The sequence below is a fragment of the Coffea eugenioides genome, chromosome 11 (genome assembly GCF_003713205.1).
Source record: "Coffea eugenioides isolate CCC68of chromosome 11, Ceug_1.0, whole genome shotgun sequence".
NCBI lineage: Eukaryota > Viridiplantae > Streptophyta > Magnoliopsida > Gentianales > Rubiaceae > Coffea > Coffea eugenioides.
The window spans coordinates 2,040,769-2,046,895 of NC_040045.1; positions in this window are offsets into that span (position 1 = coordinate 2,040,769).

The window sequence follows — 6,127 nt, forward strand, 5'->3', positions numbered from 1 at the left end:
CGGTTGTGTCCGTTACGCAAAACAACATCAAATCTGTCTTTTGCTAAACTTCATTTCCGCATATGTCGTGGGCTTGATTTTGTACTTGTATGACCTTGAGCCTATTGAACGGCTATTGAAATGAGATTATTTGGTGTGTAACTTTGGTGTTGATTGAGGAAAATAATAAAGTCATAAATGGCTGGAAAATAGGTAAATACAAAGGGCGTGCTGCCCAAATTTACACCCGAGGACTACGTAGATATACTTGCGACTTGAGTAAGGCTTGAGAGTGAATACCACTTGAACCATCTAGGATATTTGTGTCTTCTTTTCTCACAGTATATAAGTTAGATTTCGGCCGAACCTTGTACCCTTGGAAAAATAAAATTTACGACCAATAAAAAAAATACGTTTTCTTTGTTTCTTCGACTCAAATGGAGATTTCAAAGTTTTACAAGCGAGTATAAGTTTTACAAATATTTTACTCATGTCCTTTAGTTTAAATGTACTCTTTTCACTTCCAAAACTATACTTATCTTTTGTACTAATAGTTACTCGGATTTTCTTTGATTCACTTAAACTTTGGATGATTTAACCGTAATATTTTCCCTTGGTTATTATTAGGGTTCCTTGGTGATTGAGAGTATTATCCGGAAGGATATTTTGGACGTTATTTTGCGTAAATAGGTGAGTGTTCCTTGTTTGTTATATTTTCATTGACTATGTGGCTTGTTCTTGATTATATGGCTTGTTATGAACGAATGACAACATGTTAAATGTTTTCAATGATTGCTTAAAATGAGTTTTCTAGGCGAGTGTGTACTTTATCGCACTCGACCTAAATGAATGTGAAATTTTCAATGATTAAATAATTAAATGCTAGTTACGCATGAATGTAAGCCGTTTGGCTGAACTGGGCCCTTGCCCTTCGTTGCCGGTCGACTTGAGCCAGAAGCGGACTCGGTCGGGTGATTTGGTGACCTTGGGTGAACGTTTGGTATACTCGAGTATTACCTTGTAGTCTGGTGGAGCCTGGCCAACGTCCAGGAGGGGGTGAATGAAATGAACAAACGAATGTCAATGCAAATGAGGGGTTTTACTTATCGAAATGCATTTTCAAATGATTGGAGGAATAAGGGAATGAAAGGAGAATGAACGAATGGCTCCCTGTGAGCCCGTATCCTTTTAATGAATGTGTTAGTATTGCTTTCTATTATAAATGTTTCTTGAATTATTGGTTATTGATGGTTAATGCATTGAACTTATTGTTTGATTATGTGTTCGGAACCTCACTGAGCTTTTAGCTCATCCCTTTAGTTTTATTTTCCTTAACAGAGGAAGGCGAGCAAGGACGAGAGCTCGGTATAAACTAGCCTAGACTTGTTTCAGATGTTTGTAATGGTTCTCGCCCTACCTTTTGGCACGGGCTAGATGTATGACGAATTGAGAACCTTTGTATATTCGGTGTTTGTACTCTCTTTTGAGATAGAAATGTATATAAGTTTCACTTTAAGTTTTGGATTGTTGATATATTTATTCCTGTGGTTTTATTCCGCTTTTAAGTGAGGACTAAAGTGAATGACTGAGTCTTGGCGAGAGCTGGGCAGGCGGTCCACCAAACCCTTTGGTTCGCCTTAGGGGAAGGTGGGGCCATCACAGATGGTATCAGAGCTCCTATCGAGCTCGTGCCGGGAGAAGGTTCTCGGACTGTGGGGATTGACTTGTTAAGTGTGGAACAATTGTCTATTGTTGGGGACCTTAGATATGTATGTTGGGTATGAATCTCTAATACGGGTGATTTGCTCTTGAGCCTGGCCAGCTTGAGTGGTGAATTATCATATTTTCGGATTCTTGTACCCGGGTACCAAAGAGTGATACCTTTACGATAAGTTGATATCTCGAGTAATATTTGGATAAGTTTGGATGGCGAAAGGCAAGGCATGGGGGATGCGAATGTCGGGACTTAGGATATATTGAAGATATTAGTAAGATTTGGGGACCCTGATTATTCACGCGTACATGCTTGGTTGTACTTCGTCAAGTTTTAATTAAGTAAAGTACCTAAACAATACCTAGGGTTACTGTCCCGTAGGATGTGTGAATTGCTATGATATATACAAAGAAAGTGTGTTATTTTCATTGTGTTTTATTAATTTTCGTTTTATGATTTGAAAATCCTTTTATTGAACCTTATAACTATTTTATTTTGCTTATACTTATTTACGAATAACTCTATGAATTTACGAATGAATGAATGAATTTCGAGGACGAAATTCTTTTAAGGAGGGGAGATTTGTGACAGCCCCACTTCCCCCTTAGGCGAACCAGAGGGTTCAGCGGACCGCCTGCCCAGCTCTCGCCGGGACTCAGTCGTTCACTCACACAAATCAGAAATAGATCCACAAGAAAGAACAAAACGAGGATCCAAACCTTAAAACAAAACTTATATACATTGCTATCTCCAAAAGTAGTACTGTGAGGACTCGTAAAAACTATTATTTTATGCCTAATTTATGGCTTAATAAATTATTTAATTGGATTTTATTTCCAAGGAATATTTTCTAGTCTTATGAGACCTAAACGCATGATAATATAACTTCGTTATATTTTTAAAATGATTCGTTTCGAAAATTAATTTCCTAGAGCGCGTCTAGTAAAAATAGTGAATAGTACTTGGAGATTTTATCCGCGTAGTAGCCCGATAAGCTTGGAATATTGGGGGCTTGTACTATGGTCCTAAAATAGGTAATTTTATGAATAAATATTCAAGTGATAGTTAGTAGTGCAATCGTTATAAGAATTTTTCGAAAGTTTCGCGTTATAGCGTTAAATTTGACGGTACGCGTTTTCACACGCGCGACTTCAATTGAAGGACTTTAGACCCTTATTTCGGGACAATTAAGAGTGAATAATATTTACAAGAATATATATGGCTTGGAGGTTTAGTGCACTAGTGAACCAAACGCGCGAGAAAAATCGAGCCGTAATCGCACCAAACGGCCCCTAATGAGAGTTGACCTTTGGGTGATTTTGCACCACACATTGCACCTTCTCTTGGAAGCTAACTTAGATCAAACACACTCTCTCTTCTCTCTCCTCACAGCCGGCCAAGCTCTCCCTTCTCTCTAACTCATTTGCAACAAAAATTCTGCACACTAACCTCACACAAAACCACCCCAAATCACCTCCAAATCACACCAAACTTGGAGACCACTTAGCAAACCTCTTGGAGGTTGGATTTAGCTAACAAAAGGCTGCATCTTCACGGTTTCTTGGAGCTTCAAGAGGGCCGAAATTTTCTGGTCTTGCACACCCAAGGAAGAGGTAATGATCAACCCATGAATTCTTGTCTTTTGGAAGTTATATGGCAAGATTAAGCTCATGCATGCACTTAGTTACTTGATTATGGTGTAAAAATGTGATTGTGGGCTCTTGGAATTCCCACACTTGGGTTGTTGTTGCTGATGTGATGATTAATGGTGATTATATTGTTGGTTTAGTGATTTTAATGATGCATTAGTGATGGGTAATTAGTGGAAACTTCATTGGGTGTAAGAAGCTAAACTTTCCGATTTTGCCCCTGCCATGTTCGGCCATTTCCAGGCCAATTTTTAATGGTTTAATTGCTTGAATTGGATGTTTGTAGGATGTATTAGATGTGTGGAAAATTTCATTGAAAAATAATGAGGTTTGAATGGGCAAATGAATTTTTTTTAGAAACCAGCAAATCTGGAAAACTGATTCGCGTATGCTCTGACCAGCAGTAGTATTTTGGCTATAACTCTGTCCTCGGATGTCGAAATCATGTGCCGTTGGTGGCGTTTGAAACTAGACATTCCTAGCTTTAATTTGGTAAATAATGCACGTTCTGAGTCTTTGTGAGCAGGCCGAACCAAATGTTTTAAGTTCGCTGTCCTGTCACTCTGTTCACCTGGAATGAAGTGTTCAGGCTGCAACTTGATGCCCGAATTTGAACCAGATGGGTGCCGAATTTGAAAACGATTTCTTCTATGATATTTTAACTCTATGAATGTATTTTCCAACGGCGTAAGCCATGCTCGATTTCGAGCTATATAGACTGATTTGTGACCGAAACAAGTGGACTGCTCTGCTTTGGAAAACCATGATGTTTGGACTGGTTTGGAACCAAATCTTGTAGTGAACTTGTTAGTTGATGTTTTTGATATTAAACACTACCAAAGATATTATGGGTGTATCTTAGACCCTTATTTTACAAATGAACCATGGTTGGACAACTTTCTTGGTTAAACGATTGGAAATTCGGAAAATGAAAGTCAAAGGCAGAATGCCTTAGGAATTTTCTTGAACTTCGGTTGGCTCATTAACTACCTTGCCGAAGGTATTTTTCCCCGAAATTCGATAGAGAGATACTTTCCATATAGTATTGAAACACTGCCAATTTTGGTGCCAATTCAAGTTCGTTTCGATACCTAATTAAAATTCTAAAGTTGGGGGTTCAAATCTGGAAATTCTTCTCCAGTCTTGAATTTGCTCAACTTCGGGCTACCGTATCTCGGTACTCGAAACTCCGATTCTTGATCCGTTTGTTTTGTCATACACTTCACTTGCAACACTAATTGAGCTGAAAATTTCAGAGGCCGGTTTGCAACGTACGAATCGTGCCGAATTTTCAAAGTTGGCCAAAAACCAACTTCATTCTGCCTTGTGAACCAACCCTGCATCTTCAAGCTCATTTTTGACCACTTTCCACTTCGATTCATGGAAAAGTGTCTTCTAGGAACTTATAGTACTCTCTAAGAGGTTTCCAACGGTATAAAGTTTTCCAATTCTCGACTTATACCGAGCGAGTTACGATTTTTCAAAGATTTATCATAAAACTGGAAAATTTTCCAATTCCAAGAAAATAGAGTTTTTCAAAAAACTCTTTATTCTTTTTATATTCTTAAACGTTTTGCTTACGATTTTCATGATAAAAACTCAAATAAAATTATACCTAATAAACGGCAAGTTGAACCTCGATTTACGTGTAATTGAGGTTCCTTTTTGCAAAATAATTCTTAGATTGTACTAGTGTACAATCTTTCTTGATAAGTGGGTTAATTGTGTGGTTATCCACTATTAATTTGCCAGGCGCACAAGGAGACCTTCAAGAGGATCTCACCGTGGACACTTGAACTTCCGGAAAATAATTCTTGTTGAATTGCTCGGTGAGTGTCAAGTGTGTGAATTTTGATACTTGTTTAATTGTGGTATTTGTTGAAAGTTTTAAAAATAAGGGCGGGTGTGTACTTTATCGCACTCGTTCTAATTTCAAATGAATGAATGGAATGTCTTGAATGAATGAATGAAATGCAATGTTATGTCATGAATGCTTGTGTCGTTGGAGTGAACCTCCTCGACTTTCAAAAATATGGGGGACGCCCAAACTCATAGGCCGACCTTGAACTCGAGCCGGCAATGGGCTTGGTCGGGAACTTGGGCGAGCCATGAGATTATAAGCTCGACCTAATAAGAGGTCTTGCTTGGCATACTTGTAGAGTATCGCCCAATAATAGACTTGTGGGCCCTTGAGGTGTACGGTGGACGGAGGAAAGTAAGTGGTGATCTACGGAAATGGAAATACCGACCCGGTTGACAGGAGGGTCAATGCGGGAAGGTATACGAATGGCAACGGCAGATCGAGTGGAACTTAGCTCCTGAGAGCTACTATATCCTTGAATTGTTTCTGATTACTTTTCTTGTTTGAATAATTGATTGTTAAAAAGACATGGTTTTATTTATTAAATTTGGGTTTGTTATTTGACTAAGTGCTTGCATGTGTGTTCTTGGCCTCACGAGCGTTTCGCTCACCCTTTAGTTTTGTTTTCCTTAACAGGACCGACTCTTGGAGAAATATGGAGAAACCATCCGTTGAAATTTTGTTAAGACTCCTGTTATATATTTTGACTAGGCCCTGGTTTGGGTTGTACTTTTGGAAATTGTAAACTTGAAAAGTTTGGGCCCTGATGTGTACTTTGAATTTAAGTCGTTTCATGATTACCCGATGTGTTGGTTATACATTAAGTGACTTATTAAGCTTGAACGCTTCCGCATTATTGTATTCATGTTGTTCTCATCGAAGTGATTAGTTCGGTTTGAAATTGAATGCTGGGCAGGCGTCCGC